This window comes from Pholcus phalangioides, unplaced genomic scaffold (genome assembly GCF_987345545.1).
Source record: "Pholcus phalangioides strain wild (caught in Gottingen) unplaced genomic scaffold, Ppha-v1.0 ptg000017l_1, whole genome shotgun sequence".
In the NCBI taxonomy this organism is placed as follows: Eukaryota; Metazoa; Arthropoda; class Arachnida; order Araneae; family Pholcidae; genus Pholcus; species Pholcus phalangioides.
The window spans coordinates 40,949,160-40,974,878 of NW_028301610.1; positions in this window are offsets into that span (position 1 = coordinate 40,949,160).

A 25,719-nucleotide genomic window follows, 5' to 3' on the forward strand; every position below is an offset into this window, starting at 1 on the left:
TGTGGCTGCTGTTGCTCCGCTGGATTCCGGAGGGAGTCCACTACCTCCGAAGAAGAAGCGGGAAAAGCAACGGCTAACACATTCAAAATAACTACAGATACTAAACCAAAAATCAACTCTGCAAACAAATCGAAAAAGAAACCATTCAAGACCGGATATTCACGAAAAGCTGTACAGAGAGCGCTCAAATGTCCATCCATGAAGAATGTGTCATTAATTGATGACACATGAATTGGTGACATGGACCTTGACAATAGATCAGATTCCGGTACTACTCGCCGTAAACTAGACCGGAATAAATTTAAAGATCTTGAACCGTCTACATCTATTTCAAATTTATGGCCAACATTATTCAATGGTACATTCGTGGTCTTAGATCCAATTACGAAGATCTCAAGGATTTGATGAATCGCTATCATCCTGTTTGCGTGGCACTCCAGGAGACTTTCACGAAGCCCTCGGAGACATGGAACATCAGGCGACATTCCCTGTTTCGTATTGATTACGATGACGGGAGTAGGGCTTGCCGCGGTGTTGCTCTGCTGGTTCCACATCATGTGTCGTCGCGCGTTTTAACGCTGCGCACGAACCTGCAAGCCATCGCGGTGGAAATCTCTACAGGCCTAAGAATTACCATCTGTTCCATTTATTTGCCACCAAATGACACCATCTTACAGAGAGATCTAGAAGATCTGATTGATCAATTACCTCCACCATTTTTTCTTCTTGGAGACTTCAATGCTCATAACATGATATGGGGTTCTAACAGCAACACCCCTCGTGGGGAAATGGTAGAACGGCTGTTAGAAGACATGGACCTTGCCATCATTCATGATGGCAGTTTCACTCATTTCCATGCCCCAAACAATAGTTTCACTGCAATAGATTTATCATTATGCTCACCTTCACTCTTGCCCAACTGGTCCTGGTCGGTTGATCCAGACCTCCACGGGAGCAATCATTTTCCTCTAGTGGTTAAGGGCCTTGATCGAAGCCATAGCATACCTGAGGGTCCTCCTCGGTGGAAGCTTGTGGCCGCCCGATGGGCAGACTTCACGGTCAAGGCAGAAATCACGGAGGATATGGTTTCGCAACCCGACGTCGACCACTGTGTCGACCTTGTCGCAAGTTGTATCATCTCTGCAGCAAATGAAACAATACCCAAAGTCTCCTCGAAACTTCCTAAATTTCCTAAACCTTGGTGGAACCACGAATGTAATCTTACTATTAAAGCACAAAAGAAAGCATGGAGTAGGTTCCGGCGGTATCCTACCCATGACAACAAGTTGGCATTTTTAAAAGCAAAGGCGATAGCGAGAAGAACCAGGCGCCAGGCTCAACGCGAGTCCTGGCAAAAGTTTACCACGGGAATCAATTCATCTACTTCATCTAAAGTCATTTGGGACCGGATCCGAAAAATCAATGGTCATTATCAGTCTCATCCACTTACCATTTTAAATACCAATGGCACTATTATCAGCGATGTGAGGGATATTGCGGATACCATCGCCGCCCATTTCGCCACTGTCTCCAGTGATGCGAACTATCCCCCATCGTTTCATCCCATTAAATCATCAGCCGAACGTACATCGTACACCTTCCGGCCTTTTACACCGGAGGGGTACAATTCATTGTTCACCCTTCATGAACTGACGACGGCCTTGCAGCGAAGTCCTGACTCAGCTGTAGGACCCGATGCTATTCATTATTCCATGATTCGGCATCTATCACCAGAATCACTGTCACATTTACTTATTTTATTCAATCGGATCTGGGTCAGCCATTCATTTCCTGACACCTGGCGAGCAGCCATTGTTCTTGCATTCCCGAAGCCTGGCAAAAATCCTCAGCAACCTAACAGTTACAGACCTATTGCTTTGACCAGTTGTTTGTGTAAGCTCATGGAACGCATGGTCAACTATCGTCTTATGCACTACCTTGAGGTTAACAATATTTTATCGAAACATCAAAGCGGCTTTAGGCGGTTCAGGTCCACAACATGCAATCTGTTACGCCTTGAGACATCAATAAGACAAGCATTTGTGAAGAGGGAGCATATGCTAGCCATATTTTTCGACATAGAAAAGGCCTACGACCGTACTTGGAGGCACGGAATTCTTTCCGACCTCTATAATAGCGGCTTGCGGGGCAACTTGCCCATTTTCATTAAGAACTTTCTTGCTCGCCGCATCTTTCAGGTACGGATCGGAAGCACGTTATCAGCTCCCCAAATTCAAGAACAAGGTGTACCTCAAGGTAGCATTTTAAGTGTAACACTTTTTATTTTAAGACTCAACGGGGTGTTGAACCAACTCCCGTTGTCTGTCACTGGCCCACTCTACTTGGATGATCTGTTGATATCGTATCAATCAGTGAATATGAGGTCAGCTGAGAGACAATTACAAACCGCTCTCAACAAGATTAGCAAGTGGGCTCATGATAACGGCTTTTCATTCTCCGCTGACAAGACTGTTGCTATGCACTTTTGTCGGCGTCGAGACCTACACGATGACCCACAGTTGTTTCTCAATAACAATCTAATACCTATTGTAGAAAATACTAAATTCCTCGGCATCACATTTGACAAGAAACTCACTTTCAAACCTCAAATTGCGCAATTAAGAGCTCGTTGCATGAAGACGATGAACCTCTTGAAGGTCATCTCTTCTACATCGTGGGGAGCTGACCGTAAGTCGCTCCTCCACTTATATAAAGCTTTAATAAGATCGAAGCTCGACTACGGCTCCATTGTATACGGGTCGGCACCTCGGAGCTATCTGAGTGTGCTCGACCCGGTCCACCATCTCGCCCTACGGATTTGTTTTGGAGCTTTCCGGACATCTCCAATGGAGAGCCTGTATGTCGAATGCAACGAGCCATCACTGGCATCAAGACGCCAACAATTATGCTTAAAATATTCTATTAAAATGAAGTCTGCCAAATCATCCACTTCATCGTGTCATTTTTAATCCCTCATTTCATAGACTATTTGCTGCTCGCCCTTTATGTGTTCCATCTTACGGTCTTCCTATGAGGGCACTTGTGGAAGAACTAGAACTAGACATCAGCCGTGTGGCCCCAGTTGCTTGGCAACTGGCACCATGGGAGCAGTTTCTGCCAGATGTTTCTCTTTCATTATACCCTAGAGCCACCACAGCAGATGTCATATATCGACAGATATTCTTTAGGCACAGGGGTAGGTACAACAGGTACTTCCCCATATATACCGACGGCTCCAAGAGCCCTGGCCATGTCGGTTGTGCCTACATCTGCTGTGAGGAGACATCTTTCAAACTTCCAGACACATTCACTATATATTCGGCAGAACTGTACGCAATCCTTCATTCTCTACGTCATATACGACGCAAACGCCACCGACGATGCATCATCTATAGCGACTCTCTCAGCGCATTACAAGCACTGTGTTCCTGTACGTTTCACACTCATCCATTCATTCATGCCATTTTTCATGAACTGCATTACCTCATTCATCACGGTACCACAGTAAAATTTTACTGGGTACCAGGTCATGTAGGAATACCGTGCAACGAAAAAGCAGACACCGCAGCTCGAACAACAACTAACATTGACAATAACCTTTTGGTACCTGCCAGTGACCACTTCTCAATCCTCCGGGAAGTGATGCATCACCGCTGGCAGGATCATTGGAGTCATCAGATAAATAATAAACTTCATGCCATCAAGCCCACACTTGGCCATTGGCGTTCGAGCTTCAGAACTAACCGAAAGGAGGAAGTTCTGCTTGCCCGGTTGCGCATAGGACACAGTCGTATCACACAATCATATCTTTTATTACGAGAGAGTCAGCCACAGTGCCCACATTGTCAAAGTCCATTAACCATTGCTCATGCTTTTACTTGTTCATATCATCGTCATCATTTTACGACCGCTTTTGGTCAAAGTCATCTTTTACTTCATGACATTTTAAATGACCATAGCGATGCATCTCGCATTTTTAAATTCATTAAAGTCATTGGTTTTTATAACAAATTATAGATCTTTACAATTCTTGTCATTGTTTTATGCTTTACGTTGCTTTTTATCATGCATAATTTTAGTATTTTGACATGACAAAAGGATGATTTTTCTTGTTTTTATAATTTGTTTTGGCGCAGTTTGACCAAATTGGTCCTTGCGCCAGAAAATTTAAAATCCAATCCAATCCAATATTTGGAACCTCAATTTCCCGTATTTCTCTCGAGGAAATATGGTCAGCCTATGGATGGAGTGATGCTGATTTTTTTTTGAAAGGAAAATTCATCTGTGCCTCCACGGGAACTCGAGCCCATGCGCTCTCGCATGCTGGAAAAGTGCTCCACCAGTAAGCTGTAGGAGCAGATAGGATGTTTCTTTCTTGGGGCTGCTCTAAAGGACCGTGCGAAGGACAAAGACAACAACCAGCTATTGGAACGTAAATTACATCAAGGCCACCAGATGGCGACACATACCTAGACACAAATTTCCAATGCCCTGTTAATACAACGTATACAGAAAAGTACCTAGATGTAGAAATGCTTATTTTTTTTGGAAAGGAAAATTCATCTCTGTCTCCACGGGAACTCGAACCCATTAACTCTCGCATGCTGGAAGAGTGCTCCACCAGTGAGCTGTAGAAGTAGATAGAATGTTTCTTCCTTGGTAGTGTATATGTGTATATATATATATGCTGGCACCGCGTGTGAGGAACAGTGACAACATTTGGCTCATAACTGGTAAATAACATCAAGGCCAGCAGATGACGTCACATATAAAGAGAAAAATGTCCTCTGCACTTTTTATTACGAGATATACAGAAAACTGCATGGATGGAGAGATGCTGATTTTTTTTTAGGAAAGGAAAATGCATCTGAGCCTCCACGGGAATTCGAACCCCACACGTATATATAGGATGTTTCTTCGTTGGGGCGTATATATATGCTTAACGGCACCATGCGCTGGACAGTGACAACCATCAACTCGTAAATGAAATCAAGGCCATCAGATGTAGAGAAAGATGTACTCTCCACTTTTTCATACATTATATACGGAAAACTAACTATATATAGAGATGAAGTTTTCTTTTCAAAACAAAAAAGTGAGCATCTGTCTCCACAGGAACTCGAACCTACGCCCTCTCGTAGGCCGGAAAAGTTCTCTACCACTGAACTATGGAAGCATGTAGTACGTTTTTCCTTGGAGCGTATATATGCTAAACTAGGGTTACCAGATTCGTAAACAAAGGAGGACGCCTGCTCGCACTCTTAATGACGTCACTCATTCGAATTTTAACAATAGATAGCCGAACACAACAATAATTTTTCCCAACTCTAAAACCGAACCGCAAAAAAAGGCAGAAACAGAAAAAATTCTGGGAATTTCGACGGCAATTGGTGAATGCGTATGGGAATAATGAACACAAAAAAGACTCATATCTATGAAGAAATATGTTTTAAAGTGGAGGAAAAAAATTCCCAGAAAAAAAGGAGAATAATTCCGGAAACCTGAAACGGGGGGAAGGGGGACAACAGGGCATATTTTTCTCGAAACGTGGGAGGACGCTTGAAATGACATCAAAAGAAGGACGGTTGGTAATCAAGAGACAACAATCACATCATGGCTCGTAAATGACATCAAGGGCTACCAGATGTCGATATTGTATGTGGAGAAAGATGTCTTCTCCTTCTTGGTATAAGATATACGGAAAACTGACTATATGTAGAGAGATGCTGATTATTATTATTTTTAAAGAAAAAATTCGTCTCTGCGTTCACGGGAACTCGAACCTACGCCCTCTCGTACGCTGGAAGAGTGCTCTTCCAATAAACTATAGAAGCAGATAGAATATTTCTTCCTTAGAGCGTATATTTTCATTTAATCCCACCTTGCGATGGACGGTGACAACAATTAGCTAATGGCTCATAAACTAAATGAAGACCGCCAGATGGCGACACATTTGTAGAGAAAGATGTCCTCTTCACTTTTTAATACATGATATACGGAAAACTGGTTCAATGTGTAGTTGGCCATTTTTTTGGAATTTAACGCCTGAAAGGGAGAAATATCCTATCTGCTTCTGTAGCTTAGTGGTAGAGCCCTCGTCCGTATCGAGTCTCCGTGGAGAAAAAGATTAATTTTCCTTTTCCAAAAAAAAAGTTTTTTGTTAAAGAATAAATTGAAATGAATTCAATGAATTTATTTTTTTCAAAACTTTTGCGAGTTTTCCGTGCATCATTTATTAACAAGTGGAGAGTGAGGACATCTTTCTCTAAATATTTGTATGTAAAATGGTGCTTCAAAAAGTTTAAAGCCCCCAGATTGATTGTTTTTAAAAAAAGATTTTGATACTTCCGAATATTATCGTTATTTTTTAAGCAAATTGTTCAATAAATTTCATACTTGGCGGAAATAAAAAAAATAAATGATTGATATTAAAATCGTGATCGATATTTTTGTATATTCTAATCTCTGTCATGTCACTTAGGCCGGGATTACACTACAAAAGTTTCATAAAAGTTCATTTATAAAACTCGAAAAATACAACGAATAAGATGATTGATTTTACATGCTAGAATGTTGCCGATGCTCTTATTGGTTACATTTTTCAACTTTTATAAAAGAACTTTTAACAAACTTTTATAGTGTAATACCGGCCTTAGGCACATTTGTAGCATGATACGTAAAAAATTTCCAAAGCCCTAACAATTTTTTGCTTGCCTTTGACGCCAGCCAATTACGTGGAATCCCCCGGATATTTTTGATGACGTACGTATATACATCGGGGTCAACTGTGCTTCTAAAGTCATTTGGTCTCAATGCATAGTTGGTGATAGGTCTTACCTTGTTTCAAGGAAAATTGCCAGTCGAATTTATGCTATTTCCCGAAAAGAAGCTTAAAGATTTATTTGGACTTCAACAATTGATGACTGGAATTACTTTTAATTACAGTAGTTTATAGCTGTTGATAGTATCCAAAGAAACTGTCGGACTCGACGATTTTATTCGCAAAATGGAACATGCGTGTATACGGATTAATTTTGTATCAAATAATTATATTTTAAGTTGATTCAGTGATCAGAATTGGAGAATACGATATTATTTTGTTGTAAGTAAGTGATTATTCTTTTAGGAGCTTAGATCCTTTTCATCAGTATCGTCACTTATTAAACGCAACATTGATGTCATATAAATTTCATGTTCTCAAATTTCATTCTTTGCTGTAATGGAAAAAAATGATTTTAAAATTGATCGACATTTTTTATTTTGTCTCCTGACTTGCCACGAGGTTCATTTGTAAAATACAATAATAAGTAGAAAAAATAGATGTGTAGACACGACACACAGATCCGCACGGTGCATTTCCGCACATGGGGAATTTGTGGACATATACGCACGGGATATTTCCGCCCATTGGGAATAAGGGGACATTTGTGCAAAACATAGGCCCTTCCTGCCTTTCTTTCCTTCTTGTCCCTTGTTTCTTTTCTTCTCTACCATAAATGGCTTAAAGTTGTGAGGGTTGTAAGGTTGTCGGTGCCACATGGAATTGTGCCATTGCAATCGTCTTCTAGACATATTCGTGATTGGAATTATGGTTTTCGTCAATTTTTTAATTCCATGAAATATGAAGGATTGAATTTATTTAAGCAGCAGAAAAATAATCTAAACTTCTTGATCAGAATGTCGCGCGCTTTCAATTTTTTTAACAAAAATCAACACATGCAATGTTATTTCAACTTTATTTTTTGGTAAGATTTGCAATATTTCACCAGCATCCTTGGTGTGTGGACTCATTCATTTACCAAAAAAATTATGCATTTGATCTTTAATGTTGATTTCATTTGTACTCCGTACAAATAAACAGTCGTACTTCGATATAAAGAACTCCGATTTAACAAATTCCTCGATTTAACGAAGAAAAATGTCAGATTTAATAGATTCGTCAGGGTTCGACTGTAATTATGTGTGTGAAGAAAATCTTTCAATACGTTTTAATTTAGTTTTGATGGAAAAATACGTTTCGTGGACGTTTAGTAAACTGGTTAAATGAAGAGAACAGAGGTGATAACTTTTTTTTTATATTTATCGAATTTATTTAGTACTAGGAAGGGGGGGGGGGCTCTGCCCCCTACCGCCTGCGGCGGCTACCCCCCCCCCCCTCCTTCTCTTTACAACATATCTTGTTTATTTCGACCCCCTTCATCAGAGTGCTATGAAAAGTGACATGTGAAAGCACCAGCTTACTGACGAATTTTACAATAATAAAGCAACAAAAAACAAATATGATTCATCAAGTAACCCCAGAAAACCTCCCCCCATGGGTGTCCCCAGACTGGAAATGAGCACTGCTGGACCTCGAAACATTTTCACTTGCATTCAATTTACCACCAAATAAATTCCAGGGCTCCCAATCAAGAACCCGGGACACAATTCGCATAGTTTTAGCGGAGCCCAGGCTGGATTTATGTCGGGCTTCTACTGATGCAAATTTTACAGTGTAAAACAAAAAAAAACAATGAGATTCATCCAGGACCCCTAAATGAAACCTGTCAACTACCACATGATGCCAACGACCCGAATGCTTGTCGGACATCCCCTCTGTGAGGAACACGACAAATTTTCACTAGTATTCAATTTACCAACAAATAAATTCCAGGGCCCCGAATCAAGGACCCGGGACACAATTCACAGAATTTTAGAATGCAATTCATCCAGGGCCCCCAAAATGAAACCTGTCAACTTCCTCATGGGGTTCCCGGTCTGGAAAGTTGTCGGACATCCCCTCTGTGAGGGCGACGAAAAATTTTCATTTGTATTCATTTTAACAACAAATAAAATCCAGGGCCTCCAACCGATTTCCCGGGACCCAATTCACATGATTTTAGTGGGGCCACAGACTGGCTTTATCTCGGGCTACCGATGTTGCAAATTTTACAATGTTAAATAACAAAAAACAATGAGATTCATCCAGGGCCCCTAAATGAAACATGTCAATTTCTCCATGGGCCACCGACCTGGAAGCTTATCGGACATACCCTCTGTGAGGGCCACGAAAAATTTTCACTTCATTCAATTTACCAAAAAATACATTTCAGGGCCCCTAATCAAGGACCCGGGACCCAATTCGGAGAATTTTAGAATGCAATTCATCCAGGACCGCAAAATGAAACCTTTAAACTTCCACATGGGGCCTCGACCTGGAAGCTTGTCGGACATCCCCTCTGTGAAGGCCACGAAAATTTTTTTGTGTCCGTTTTAACAACGAATAAAATCCAGGGCCGACCAATCAAGGATCTGGGACCCAATTCGCAGGTTTTCATGGGGGGGGGGGGCAGACTGGATATATCTTGGGTTTCCGTTATTGCAAATTTTTCAATGTTAAAGCAGAAAGAAAACAATGAGACCCGTCAAAGGCCCCTGGAAATGAAACCGCTCTTACCACTTTTTGATTTTTCACACCATAAATTAACCACAGAGGGGTCCGTGAAAAAACTGGTTTGGGGGCCCGCCAACTATCCCTGCTGCAGGATGTGGGGGGGGGGGGAAAGCACGCCTCTCGGTACATACACATAATTTTGTCCGGATGGGTCAAACGGTTCCCAATATATTCAAGAGTTTAATGCAAACTTCACCCAAAATCGTTACCGATTTCCGTAAGAAACAGGTCCTTTCCGAGTTTGTGATTTTATATTATAGAATAGATTTTAATTTTTTAGGAATTATGGATTCAACATTCCCCTAATGTTTAAAAAAATAGTTGGACTTTAACAATGTGATGTGGGTACAGACTACGGACCCTAAACAACTCCTATCCACTGAAGGAAGGGAGTAAAAGAAACATATAGACATAAGGTGGTTATGCAAAGGTTTTTAACAGCTGGCTGATATATTTGGAAAGAGATAATTCAACTGTCCCTGCGGGGAACAGAACCCTCGTCCTTTCGCTTTCCGGGTGAACGCCCTAGACCAATAGACTACAGAGGCAACGAACATCTCAATCTTTCCTTGGAGCTCGTGTGCACTGAACGGGACCGTACATGGACGGTCGGACCTAACTCAAGGCAAAGCTCACAATTGCTGCCAATGCCATTAGATGGCGACTTATCCGACGATGATGTCAATCTCCGCTATCCATACAAAGGTTTTTAACACCTAGCTGATACGGAGATATATTTTGAAAGAGAAAATTCACCTGTCCCTGCGGGGAATCGAACCCATGTCCTTTCACTTTCCGGGTGAATATTTATATCTCCGCATCAGCCAGCTGTTAAAAACCTTTGTATGGATAGCGGAGAGTGACATCATCCTCGGATAAGATGGTTATATCTAAGGCGACTTGATAAGGCCCTTATTCTAGTGGCTATAGTTATATCTATGAAAAGAAAGTAGAAAGAAAAAAATTTAAGAAAAGGGGCTTGGTTGTGCGTAAATATAATTTATAATATAATATAATCATATAATTTCAGTTGTTCCGGTTACGACTATCGTTATCAAGGCCTTATGAATGATCATCCCTTCTTTCGTGACATGTTCAGCACTCAAACGATAAAAGCCATTATTGCTTCTCTTCCTGGTCGATCATCTCCGGGTCCTGACGGAATACCCAGTTGTTTCTACAAACGTCTTTCAGACCCGATATCTTCTCTGCTTAGCTCCATCTTCACATCCTTCTATGACTACGGGTCTATCCCATGCTTTTGGAAATCTGCAGTTATTAGTCCAATTTATAAGAATAAAGGCTCCAGGGCAGATCCGAATAATTATCGCCCGATATCGTTAACCGATATATCCTGCAAAATTTTCGAGAGATGCATCGTCAATCAGTTACTTCCATTTGCCGACGATATGGGCTTAATCCCCTCAGTTCAGTTTGGCTTCATTCCTGGCCGCTCCTTACCAGTGCAGCAGTTGATTTGTCATGATATATGGGAGAGTGCTATAGACTCTGGACAAGAGATTGATGTAATTTACGTCGATTTCCAAAAGGCATTTGATAAAGTAGACAGATTGCTACTACTGAGGAAGCTAGCTTGCATGGGGGTTCCGGATAAAGTTGTGAGGATAATTCAAGAACTGCTGTCAGACAGAGTTCATCAGGTTCGCGTAGCCAGCGTCATGTCTAGAGAATTTCAGGTGCCAAGCGGAGTTGTCCAGGGATCGGTGTTAGGCCCGATCTTATTTACTTTGTACACTTACGATATTACTCAGGCTGTGTCACCCATCTCTCTATTGCAATTCGCTGATGACGTGAAGTTATTCTCTCCAGTGGAAAACACTAGGGGCTTAAGAATTGCATGCCAACAACTTTTCCAGTGGAGTTGTCAGTATAAGCTACCTATTTCATCATCAAAAAGTGGATCAATGCATTTAGGTAGACGCACCGATCCTGAATATTACCAACTAGGTAATGAAACGTTACAGCAATTGGATACATGCGTGGATTTAGGTATTGCAATGAGCCGCATTCTGGATTTCACCGATCATTATCATGGCATAGTCTGCAAAGCTAATAGAATTTCATATATGTTACGTACGGCATACCGTAAGTGTGATGCGCATACGTTGTCATATGCTTTCTGTGTGTACGTTCGCCCGACCCTGGAGTTCTGTTCGCAAGTATGGAGCCCTTACAAAATCAAGGACATACAGCTCCTCGAAAAGCCACAGAGGTCGTTTACTAAACGAATACCTGGCATGAGCGGTCTATCTTATTGCCAGAGACTTCAATTTCTGGGTTTACACTCACTGGAATGGCGTAGAATCGCTGCAGATCTGAAGATGTGCTACAAACTAGTCCACCAAAATGTTTATCTACCATCGAGAGAGCCTTTCTTTGAGATCATAGACAGGCGAGTTAACCTACGTAGGCATCGCTTCCAAATAAGAATACCAATGGCTAGAAGGGATTGTTTTTTCCACGGATATAGATGCTGTGTGGCAAGAATATGGAACAGTCTTCCATCAGAACTTGTATGTGCCTCCTACGCAAGATTTGCTTCCAATATTGGGGATTTCGACCTGGCTCCGTATGCGAAGTGCTTCCCGTACTGACTATTATTATTATTATTTTTTTTTTTCTTCCAGTATAAGTGCATTTCATGCCTTCTGGGGTTATTGTAAATAAAATAACATGCAGTGGCATAAACACTATTTACAATACCCCTGCAAAAAATGTCTCAAATTAGATTTGCGCGGAAATGACGTTGTGTATCTTTCTGTCACCAAACCGGAAAAATCGAAACCCCAAAAATTTTTCGTTTGTGTTTGAAACCAGCATTACATGTCTTGGCGCTGCTATCAATTCAATCATCATCATCATCACGATGTGCTTTACTATACCATATTCACTCGTCGAGAAATTAAATTTATTAAATTGCACAATAATTAAAAATTTTAATCAAAATTGTTATGGTTTTAAAATTTTAAATTTTGAAATACAAATACAAATACAACGCCACAACAGGCAAATTGCCCAACGAGGTGGCTGACTTAAGAACATCATGGATCCCCGAGCCATTTTTTGGAGGCCCTACCTACCACTGCTACACCACATATGCAACCCCCCCCCCCGCGAAACCCCCCCCCAACGAACCGGTACATGCGGGAATGTGCGTGTACGTGTAGTGCAACCTGACGTAAAGTTTGTTTCTGTGTAATGCTTGTTATGTGTAGTGCTGTCATCTGCCCCCAGTTTTTTTTCTAACTATGCGTGAAGTGTTATGGTTGAACGATTTACCGTTGTAGGACTGTTGCTCTCTGTGGCGAGACTTTTTAACGGGGAGATCGGCTCGCATTTGCGCCTTGAAGTTGGGAACCACAGAAAACCAACTTCAGCCGACCACCACTGTGGGGTTCGAACCCGGATCATCGCATCACGAGTCCGGCACTATAACCACTCGACCACCACAGCGGCAATGAATTTTAATTATTCACATGGCACGATATAGGTCAGATAACGTGGACGACCGTATGAAAATGTCATACCACTATGATTTTTGTTTGGTATTGGCTCAATTAAGTCTTGGTTTCAGTAATATATACAGGGTGTCCTGTAAGTTGTGATGCGGCCTTTTTCTTATCAACTGGTAATCGCAGAGGTATGGTTCGAATTTAGAAAGTGTTCAAAATGTGTTCAGAAGTCACCCTGTATCAGTTTTGGGTGAAAATATAGTGTGACACAAAATAAAATGTCTAAATTTTTATTCGGTCCCCCTGTCCTCAAAACCCCCAATTAGGAAGTTGTTGTTTTGTCTCTCCCGAGGCCAACAAAAAAAAGTTTCACGCTTTTAAGTGCAATATTAGCTGAGATATTTGGATTCAGAAATCTAAGAAAAGTTTTGAAAGAACAGAGTTAATGAAGGAAAGAAGAGCGTTATCCGTAGGTTTATGCTGTTCTTTCCCAACTTTTCTCCGATTTTTGAATCAAAATATTTCAGCGAATATTGCGCCTAGAAACGTGGAAGTAAACTGTGCTTTGGAAGCAGTCGTTGCAGTCATATCACAATTGATTAAAACTGAGCACATTTCGTAACACAGAGAGTGCGCAAACAAAGAATGAAATTTCCAGTCACCCTCTGTAATGTCTCAATGGAAATTGACACATATGCCTCACAGATCAAGTGTTGGAGCTCGCCCATTGTTGCAGGATTGTTCCGGAAAACAGTGTCCTTCAATTTACCCCGCAGAAAATCAGTCGGGTGAGCATGAGGGCCAATCCATGCCTGTTCCAATAAATGTGGAATAGTTCAATGCAATGACTCGATTCCCAAGGTACTTCTCAAGAATGGCAAAAACTGTTGTAGTACGGTATGGTTGGGCCCCCATCTTGCATGAACCACGAAGTGCCGCGTCGATCCTCCAACCCAGGCGACAAATTGTTCCAAAATAGAAACGTACCGTTCAGTAGTGATCGTTTGCGCGATCTATGTGCTGCGAAAGGTGCACATTTCGAATCGACTGTGATGTGATTGCAACGACTGTTCACAAAGGACAGTTTACAGTCTATTTCTCGGACTCCTTACTGCGACTTCTGCGTCCAGTGTCACCTGTAGGAAACCCTTTGTAACTAATTTTGAAACTTCTGCATACGATTTTTACGACTTCCAAAATATAAACATAACACTAGTTTTATTCTTCTATCGTCACCGTTTTCAAGTTATTTCATTTTAAAATCCGGGAGTCCTTTGTCGGACACCCTGTATACATCACGATACGCTTTTTTGACACTGTATTACACTTTCCATAGGAATACAGGACGCAGTAAGAAGGTAGCGGCATTTTCATCTCATATTGCCGTGAGGACGGTTCTGACTTTCCCTAAATATTGATAGTATGAGAATACCGTTTTTGCTCAACTTTTGATTCAACAGTAGGTAAGTGCTTCATTAAATTAAGCAATTAATGCTTCATTTTTGATGATTCCCCGAAATATTTTGCGAGATGCATTGCTATGAAACAAAATTTGTAGTCGATTCTTCGAAATCGACTGTCAGCAATATATTTTTGGCTTGAGTTTGTATTAATATTGTATTTTAATTTATATGTTAAATTGTGCATTTGGTTTCTCAGTTTTTCTAAAACAGGATTTCTTTTCCTTTAAGCTAAAGTCCTTTTTCAATTGAGGAATTGTGAGGAGTTAGAATGGAACTTTCCAATATGTGTATTACCCTTTTCAGACCCGAGAATTAATTTTTAGAATTTTCAAAATGTTTTTTTGCTTTTTTGATACTCAAAAAACGCATTAAAACATAAATGTCAGAAAATCTTTATTTCTTCAAGCATATTTTTTTTGTAAAGAAATAATTCACTTCGTGCAATTTTTTTTTCAGACAAGTTCATGCAAGGTATACTCATACTAGCATAAGACTTTTTTCCAGAATATTATTGCTAAATTTTATGAAATAAATCACACTTTTCTAGGAGGTGATTACTCCCCCCCTTTTGAAGCCATCTTAAAACCCCCTGAAAGTTCAACTTTAAGTGCTGCCTTCTGATGAAAACCCCCTAAGTTCATAATAACCAAATTTGCAAATCAAAACTTACACATTTCTTCAAGTCAGGGCTCAACTCCCCGAGGTCAGGAGCAATAATTCCACAGCGAGAAAAAGCGAGATCCGATCTCACCGTTAAAAAGTCTCGCCACAGAAAGCAACACGCCCACAACGGTAAAAACTTCAATAATTAAACCCCACTCATTGTTCGAAAAATAGATGGCAGATGGCAGCACTAGAGCAAGCATTGCATAGAAACAAACTTCACGTTAGGTTCGCAACACGGACACACATTCCAACATGTACCAATTCGTTAGCAGTTCCGCAAAGGAACATGCAACATGGACGAGGTGCATGTGTGGTTTTGTACCAGTAGTAGTGAAAAACTTAGACATTTGTGGCACCAGGATCTGAAAGGCCACAAATTGCGATACTTTTCATAACATACAGTGTACGTTCCACAGATTCTCTTGAGAAAGTCTTCTGGCCGGAGTGATGTTAATTTGATCAGTTGAAACAATTGACCATGAACCGAATAGAGGGAATTTTTTCACCTTGCACATTCATTACAACAGGAGAGCTACGCATGGTTCATAGCAGCTATTATAACTCGATTATGACATTGTGAACTGAGTACAAAAATTTTTGTCAATAAGGGAGTCTTCAGACCTCTTACCTAGTCCTGTAGATTGATAACGATAACTTATAAAGAAAAAATGTGTCTGGTTCAATCTTAGCTTCGAAATATGCAACAAGAAAAAACTTTCGACGGAAAGAATTGATAAAACAAACCGAAATCCTGATAAGCATAAACGAATTTTTTCCCCCGTTATATTATCCGTTCCGTACTTAGCAAAAGTGATAACAATACCAGAATAACATTATCCGTTATCCTAATAAGCGGCGTATACTGTACTAAAAGCAATCTAGACATTAACCCTCAAGCTGAAAGGGTCTCAACCTGGGATGACGGTAAGGGACCCTGGATTAGAAGGGGGAGGGAGCACTAGGATAAACCCTTGAACCTTCACTTGTATATCCGGGTGCCACAGACGAGACCTTAACAGTTCATACCCGTCCATCATCGCTCTGCCAATAACGAAGATAAAATACCGAATAGAAAAATTTTGACGCCCAGGGGGTCTATTACGCTCATGTCGTTATGCCCGCGTTTCAAACGTGTTTGGGGTTTGCGGTGCATTGTGGGATAGATTTACGTCACCATCGCTAAAGGTTGATTTTTCTCACATCGTTACTAGCGATTTTCGTTATCGACATCACTACGTGAAACGTTAACTAACGAGAACCGGAGACCACTCGTTATGTTCGCGTTACGGAAATAAACATGGCCGCTCGCGCGTACATTTTTCGATGGTGAGAGCAACGCAGACAAATTAGTTAGAATTGGAAATTATTCATTCATTATTAATTTATCAAGTTGTTCATTATAATGAATAATAATTCTCTGAATTACATTACTTAATTTAGTAACATGATTCAGAGACAGCATTATCGTTTAAAATGTTATCTGTACACATACTGATTGGAAAAAACTATTATCGCGATGTTTTCAAGACATTTTGAAATTTGCTCAATATTTTTTTTACATCTCGTTCAAAATCGACGTCAATATATATTTAAACGTCCCCAGATTTTCCCCTTCTTAATTCGTTTAATAACATTGATATTTTGTAATATCAATTAAGTGTTGCTACTTTCTGTGCAGTACACAGAAGTGTAATGCAGTAAACACCATTACACACACACACACTATACTCTGTACACTATAAAAAATCAAAGTAAATTTTATTAATCAACAAATAAATTTTTTCTAATCCTTGAGTGCATTTTCTGATCGGAGTATAAAAAAGATGTCAACAACAGTGTAAATTTGGTGGTACTTCATTTTCATGTGTGAAACAAGAAAACCAATTTTCTAATTAATGATGCAAATAAAAGGTTACTTGTTCTTGATTTTGACTTAATATCAAGACGGTAGATAAATGTGTTAAAAACATGGTAAGATATGATATTTTTGATAGTCGTTTTGGAAATTCATAACATCATTGAACTTCAATAGAAAATCATTTTTTAAACGTAATAATTTAGAAAATTTCCCCGCGCCAGTATCATGTGCGTGCATAGCCTACCTTTTTCTCAAATATTTGATGAAAATAAAAATAATCCGGATGAATTAAAAAAAATGCAGCTTAGAAAATTAGGGACAACCAACACACACTAACGCGTACAAATAAATAAAATAACGCACGTGCTGCAGCACTCGTTGATAGTGATGATGATTATCAGCAGCGGAGAAAATTATCCGATTGGTCCATCCCTTTCGGAGCTAACGCAACTCTCGGACCAGGGAGTTTTTCGTAAAATAGATAACGACATACCGCTGGTTGCTGAGAAAAATCAAGTTTTTGACGATGGTCGCTGAGATTTGCGTTATGAGGCTCGTAGAGAATTTGCGTTAAGGGCGTGACGTCACTAACGACCTCGCTGCATAACGACGTGAGCGTAATAGACCCCCAGGATTCTTTCAACGGCAACTAAAAAGTCCCTTTGGAGGGAAGGGTGGTCAAAAAGATGAAATATTGTCCAAAGGGACGGGGCCAAGACATGGGCGGAGATAGGGGGAGTGGGCAGAGCTAATGTATATGTTGTGTATGAATTGACATCATCATCATCGTGCCCCCCCCAGCAATAATGACCTTGCCCCCCCCCCCCACCTCAGAGAAAAAGCTTCAGGAAAACTCTTGTAAAGCGCGGAAGTAGAGGAATAGTAACCCTTAATTTCAGTAAATGGCCCCCAGGTGGCGGCACTAGCGAAAGTAAGATGTTTCTCAGCCCAATTAGATGAAGGAAAGACTTTTTTTTTTCTAGATATCATCCCCCTCGTGAAAATTTTCCTAGAAACGTGGGCATCCCCCCTTCCCCAGCGTCAAAGGTGGAGTCGACTACGTGTACATATGAATTGACATCATCATCATCGTGCCCCCCAGATCAGTGCCGTCTTAACGCACAGGCCCACCCGGGCACGGCCCGGAGGCCTCAAGAGAAGAGGGGCTTCACAAAAATGAGATTGGTTGAAATTTCCTAGAATTTACCTGTTAGGGCCTCAGAAAAACCACTTGACCCGGGGCACATGATGCTCTTAAGACGGCCTTGTGCTCCAGACTTCCAAGTCTATCTCTACCTATGAACGTGGGAAATGACGTTTGAATGTTTACTCTACCCATGTTTCTCTATGAGTGTCATTTCCCTGATATGTGTTGTAACATACGTTGCAATAGGGGTTAAACATTCACTTGTGACAAAACTTAGATAGCAAAAAAATAAAGGATCCAATCAACTGTGTGTGATAGACCCAAAAAGTGAAAATTTGCACATTTATGCTTCTGGCATGAGGGGACGATATTATATCCAGAAAAAATTAATATCCTCAAATTATAGGCAGGTATCCCCAAAAAATGTTGTCTTTCTTTCATAATTGATTCTCTATACGTTCTCCCCCTCCCTCCTAAGTACTAGTTGTGTCCCTCCGAAGGAAATTTCTGGCAACGGCCCTGACAGAAGGTCACCCTTCCAATTTCATGTAAACGCTCTAAGACAGGGGTAATCCATGGCACGCCATGACATCAGTTGCACGCGAAAGCTTTTTCAAAATTCGAGAAATTCTGTTTCATTTTTCCATCGAGGAAATTCCAACTTTTGAATGATAGTCTGGTAGGCTACCAAATCCATATTTAATATGGTAGGCTTCTTTTTAATTGAAACCATAATAGCAAAATTTCAATACTTTGAAATCAATGACTGTTGCCACAGTCGGTGTAGGCAGACCAGAGTAGTACATAAGGTCACATGACGACTTAGTCAAAATGCCGTGCATAGGAACTAAGACCGGGGCTTGGCAACCCAACCCAGTCATTGACGCTGAGGGGGAGGGAGGAGTGCATTTCGCCAATGCCCCCCACCCCTGTATCTCCCCCATGGATAAACCCCCCAGGTACCGAGTCACTAAAAAATTGGCATTGGCATCAAATATTTTCTATCTGTGATTACTAAATTAGGAGTTTATGGGACAAAGCAGTATATCTCTCAACTTGGAAACGAAGTCACCAAGTCCCAGAAAAGGTGAAAAATACGATTATTTTAGACCATTTTTTCGAGGAAAAAAAATTCTATGCTCCTCGCTCGCGCCGAATTTTTTCTCCGATTTCTCAAGCCCTGGTTTAGACCATTTACCAGTAGAAATACATAGTTACATAGTCACTGATCAATTCCATTAAATTTCAGGAATGTCAGGATACTCATGATAAGCTGGTGTGTATATGGGTTTAATTTTCCATTTGAACCTATGTGGATGTTACTAGTAATAGTTGCACATGACTGAATAGTTTTCTTTTAATTGGAATAAAATTTTCATGTTTGCCAGAGGACAACTTCTGGTCTACGAACGGTGGGTCGGGAAACGCTGCCGAAGAAGTTGTAGGAATTCTTTCTCCTCGAATTGATTTTTTTTGGAGTTCCTGATCATCTTGTGAATCACCCTTTAAACCAGTGTTTCCCAAAGTGGGCAATATCGCCCCCCTGGGGGGCGATTGTATGGTCCAAGGGGGCGATAGAACCTACTGATTTAACATTGGTTCCTATGGGTTTACTTGAGTTGGGGGGCGATGAGAGGAAAAAATTTCTGATGAAGGGGGCGATGGAACAAAAAGTTTGGGAGACTATGCTGTAAACGATACAAACTCATTGAATACTCTACAAATATTTTTTTTTTTGCCCTCTATCATGGATATTCGTCAACGAAGAGGGTGTCAACAGTTGACTGATGTGCATCGCTGACTTAATTGAAAAATAATTTTCGGTTAGCGCTAAAATATTATATATGCCAATCGATATTCAAATTTTTAATCCATAAAATGACTTAAATACAGTAAAACTTGATTAATTCGGATTTTGGGTAATTCGATCTTTTATGAACTCCCCTTGAATTTTCTTTCTAATTTAATGTTAAAATTTTTCGTGTTTAATTCGAACTTTTTTTTAACTTTTTGGATAATTCGAAGTGGGAGGAAATAAATCATGAGTTTTGTGCGAACAAATTTAGTTCGCAAAAATTCTACAAGAAGTCAGAATTTGCTTTTCTCAATCAAATTGTTAAATAACAAATTTTTAAAGGTTTAAAAATTCTATTTTTCTCTTCTCTTTTTTTGTGATAATTTAATGTCCATTGTCACATTGTTCAGCTGGACTGTGTACCGCTTAATATCGCTTATGCGTTTCAACCTATGGACCAAGTTGTAACATTCAAAATCTGAATCTTTTTGTCGTCATTAGGAGTATGGAAAGTATCGGAAAGTTCAGATAATACAGTTAAACCCCTCTTAACGAACACCCCTGAGATGCGGTCACTCCTCTTATACGGCCAAATACAAATAATATCCCCTTCTATAATAAGAGTATGCATTTTTCAAACCCCTTTTAATGGTCACCCCTCTTTTAAAGAGTAAATTTTTTGTCCCCCCCCCCCCCGGTGTCCGCAAAAGAGAAGTTTTACTGTAATACGTTAATGAAAGCATATTTCCTTAATAGCATTGAAAGTGGTCAAGAAAGTCTGCAGTGATGCTAATTCTAAAACAGTGGAATAATGTAGCAACTAAGATCAATTATTGTAATTATAAAATATATTAAAATTTGGGAAACAGTTTCGTAGATGGTGATCAAATTTTAATAATTGATAATTATCCTATGTGAATGTTTTTCGAATTTTGGATAATTCAAACTTTTTCCAGTGACACTTTGGACTTCAAATTAACCAAGTTTGACTGCGTTACAAAATTTTTGAGTTATCCTAATATGATAGTGCACATTTAAATGCACCACGCCATATTAAGCGTCTCGAGCTCTGAAATCATACTTTCACAAACATGAAACCACAACTCCTATTCTAATAGAAAGTACTGTATCATGTTTTTAGAATCTCAATATAGGTGATTTTTGAATCTCTTTATAGTAGTTGACGAAAATGAGGAGGAAGCGACGAAACAGAAAACAAATCCATACGACAACAGTAAGTCACTGATTATGTTCTTTATCAGATTTATCTTTTGATTAATTTGCTATAATTGTATCTGAGTAATTGTACAGGGTGATTCATAATGAAATATACAGTTTCCAGATGCTTCTGTAACAATTGAAGACGCGGACCACAATTGAAGCGCTTATTTCAGAAACTCCATAACTGAAAAAAAAAAAATTCGAAATTGAGTTAATTGTTGGTCCTGTTAAATGAATGTTGGTCCTGCGTCAACGGTGTTGTCCATGGGAAGATCAGGATCTGAAAAAGATTTGCCGCTACAAGAGAACAAATTAGAAGGTGCATTATCGTGCATTTCCAATGGAAAAATTCTTTGTATTGGATGCACAAATGTTCCGGATTGAGACTTCACTATGACAGTTCTTATTTTTTTTCTCTCTCCCCGGAATCAGCTGAGTGATTCTCACCAAAGGCCAATCCATTCTTTTTTTGGAATCGTCCCCAACAAGGACGACATCCCCAACTTTCAACTGGGTTGATGATAGTTTCTCCTTTCTTTGAATTAGTAGACCCAGATTTTCTTTACGAAACCGCTGTCGTAAATCGTTTGACACTTTCTGTCGGTATCGGAGTGACTCTCTTTTTGAGGCTGGTAGCTTCGCACTCATCAACGTCTTGCACATCGTAAACCATGTTTTGGTTTAGAAACATCGCGGGTGTTATGGGGTTCAAATCTTCTGTACTTTCCGACACATAAGTAAGGGGTCTTGAATTGATGACTGACTCACAGTCACACAACACCGTTGACAGCTCTTCCCAAGGTTCGCCTGAGCAATTCTTTCAGTGTGCGTACTAGCCTTTCCCACCAGCCACCCCACCATGCTGCTGTGGGAGGATTGAATTTCCAGCTAATACGTTGTGTGGAAGAGTATTTAGCTATTTTCTTCCAGTCAATAGCACTGAAACTATTGTCAGCACCCCTGAAGTTGGTACCATTATCGGAATATATTATCCGCGATCTTCCCCTCCTTGCTATGAATAATGACAGAAGGAAAGCATCAGCGGATAGAGCAGAAACTAACTCCAGATGTACAGCTCTATATATTGCGCATGTAAATAAAACTATCCAGGCCTTTTCCCCCTTCTTAACATACAAGGGTCCTGCCAAATTCACACCCACAACTTCGAAAACCGAAGCATCCTGTACCCTATCCAATGGAAGTGATACGGGATCACTGTTAAGTGATTTAGCCTGAAATCGTTTACATCTAACGCAATCTTTCAAGACACTTCTTATGAACCTACGACCTCTGAATATCCAGAATTTTTCTCTTAGAATACTTAGAATAATTTGGGTCCCTGCATGGCAGTTTTCTCTATGGTAATATCCAATTAGCCGACGAGTAAATGGGCATTTATCAGGTAATAAGATAGGTGATATGAATGAGGGTTTCTCTATGCGTTCAGTTATTCGAGTCCTCACTCGTATGATACCTTTCTCATCTGTGAATGTATTAAAAACAGGAATATCCTGAGGGACAGGAAAGTATTGTTTCTGTACAATTCTTATCAGTGTTTTTTCTGCCGTTTCAATTTCATCAACAGAAAGTTCTCCTCTCAACTTGGAAGAGTTTTTCCTCCTAAAATTGAAAATGAAAAGCAGGATCCAGGCCATCAAACGGATAATCGATTGATAATTTGAAGATCTCACAGAATACAATGGAACTTACTTTACTGAAAAATTGAGATTACACAATTTCACCTTCCTTCTCTCTGAGTCCACTTGTGTCATTTGACAAGCTATTTCATTTGCTGGCCAGATCTCGGGAGACTCCAGCAGCCAAGAGGGCCCCTTCCACCATAATGAACCTTTCAATTGAGCAGGGGAACAACCTCGTGACAAAAGATCAGCAGGATTTAACTCTCCTGGAATATGTCTCCAACACCTAGGACTGTCAGTTCATGAATTTCCTTAACTCTATTGGCCACAAAAATCGACCAATTTCCCATGTTCTTTTATCCACCATAGTGCTACCATCGAATCACAGAAAGTAATTCTAAGATCAGGCATGTCTAAAGCTTCTCTAATGGAACTTCCTAAACGAGCACCAATGCAACATGCCATCAATTCCAGACGGGGAATGGTTAATTGCTTGAAGGGGGACATCCTCGATTTTGCTCGTAGCAGCGTAACTTTAATGTCCCCGATCTTACGAAAATGCATGCTGCGTAAGCACTTTTACAGGCATCGACAAAAACATGAAATTCGGAATTTTCTCTGATATCTATACAACGAGGTATTTCAATATTTTTCAAGCAGCTAAGTCCGTTCGACCACTCTGAAAATGTTTTCTCAATGTGGTCAGGCAAGGGAGCATCCCAGTTCAATTTCATTTTCCATGTATCTTGCTACAAAATTTTGGGTTTTATTGTGGTAGGACACAAAAGACCAATCGAATCGAAAATCTTGTGTACCAATGTCAATATGCTACGTTTCGTTTGTCTATTATTTTCAAGAGCATTTATATTACACTTCAACGTATATCTATCCAGGTCCCACAAAATACCCAGAACCGACGTGATTCCTGAACACTGAGATTGGTATTCCAAATTTATTGGGAACGTTGCTCTCCCAACCTCTCAAATTAAAACAGCCTCGCGACATTAATTGTGAAGCCTGTTCGATGAATTTTTCTTGCTGCTCTAGGCCAGTGGTTCTCAACCTTTGGAAGCCCGCGGCCAGGTAAATTTCTTTTGTGTAAGTGAAAGGCCCGATCATACACACAGCTAACGAGATTAATGGGAAAATGAAACTGTGAATCACTCACGGGGCCCGGTGTGACTAATGTTAGGGCCCGGTACTAGGCCGCGGCCCAGCGGTTGAGAAACACTGCTCTAGGCTATTCACTCCAGTTATACAATTATCAACATAAAACGAATGTTTTAACTGTCGCGCAACATCTGCGAATTCTGATTGCGTATCATTGAGGAGATGATTTATAGATGCAGCAAGAATGAATGGACTTGAAGAAACACCAAATACAACTCGACAATGTCTGTAAATTATTTCTTCATTACTAGAAGGAAAGAAAAAACAAAAATATAATCCCGGTTTCAGGGAGAAACACTCATTTGAAGGAACGCTTTCTCTATATCGGCAGACAAACCTATGGGATAAAATCTGAACCGATCCAAAATGTCCGTTATCAATTCAATCATGTTAGGTCCAGTATACAAACAATCATTTAATGATAATTGCCCTTTCTCTCTGGACGATGCATCAAACACCCCGGTCTAATTTTCATGTTTCACTGTCTGCTCTCACAACAGGTCCATGAGGCAAATAATGGCAATTTTCATTCTCAATAACGTTTACTGGAACCTTATCTATAAATTTCATTTTTTCCCATTCCTGGAAAACGGATTGGTATTCCATTAACATATTATATTTCTCGGCGAATTTACACATACTTATTAATCTGTTACGCGTCAAATCTTTGTTATTTGATAATTGCGAAGGATCAATTTTGAATGGCAAATCTATTTCTAATCTGCCTTCGTCAAGTGTTTTCAAAGTAGATTTGAAATTTTCAACAATTTTATCTACCTCCTCATTTTCCTTCATTTTTTCTATAGGGTCTCGAATGCCTAACGTTTCAAGATTCCACAATTCATTTACATCCAAGTTCATTGAAAGTAACGATGTTGTCACTCTATCACTGAAACGATTTCTGCAAGGTTTTACTTTCCAATTAGAGTACAACCTAACTTGGTTTAACTACCGTTATAAACCGAAATTTAATTTAACATAATTTCCAGTTACAATATTTCCAATTGCATCAGCTCCCAATAACAAATCAATTTCATACTCGGCCACCTACAAATCTGTCATGTCCATAGGCGTAAACTTGTATAGGGCCCATGGGCCCGAGCCCCCCCCAACATTTTTGAAGACGCGGCTCAGCCCCCCCAAAAATTCGTATGAATATGGCTTATTCATTTTGCAATGATGAAAAATTTTTTTTTAACCAAAAGTTGTCCTAATTATGAATTAGTTAATGGAAACAATCTGCTCAAAATTTTAGTTCTTTTAAAAAATCTGGATGGTCTTTGGCTTTCTTGTTCCATGACAATACGTTTATCTCATTTCTTCCCTGCCGTTCAATCCCCAATTGCAACCTCCATCAGTTCCAATCCTTACTGCCAGAAGGCACGGCTGAGAGGAAGATTCTTTGCGGTGTTGAGGGGGGCTCTTTCTTCTTTGCCTGTGGCAAAAACTGAGTGTCTCTTCTTTTGTTCACTGCGACCGGAGGACGGCCATGGCGCCGACATGAAAATGAGCCCAAAGATGCATGGTGGGGGGGGAGGTTGAAAATTGGGAAGCAATGATATTGAAACCGAAATAAATTACACTCTATAAATAATAGGTGCCAGAACCTAGAGGCTGAGGCCATTTGAGCACACCCCCCCCCCCCCCGCAATAAATTTTGTAAGGGGACTGAGCCTCCCAGTAATTACTGAAAAAAACCATTGTGCAATGCATTCTCCCTCTCCTTTGTACACGCTTGAGTCCCGTATATGCGGGAGGACCAATAACTTTTTGGCCCCCCCCCCCAATGTTTTTTTGAAAAATATTGGGGAAAAAAGCACATTCTAAATGCCCATTCATAACAGATCTTGAGG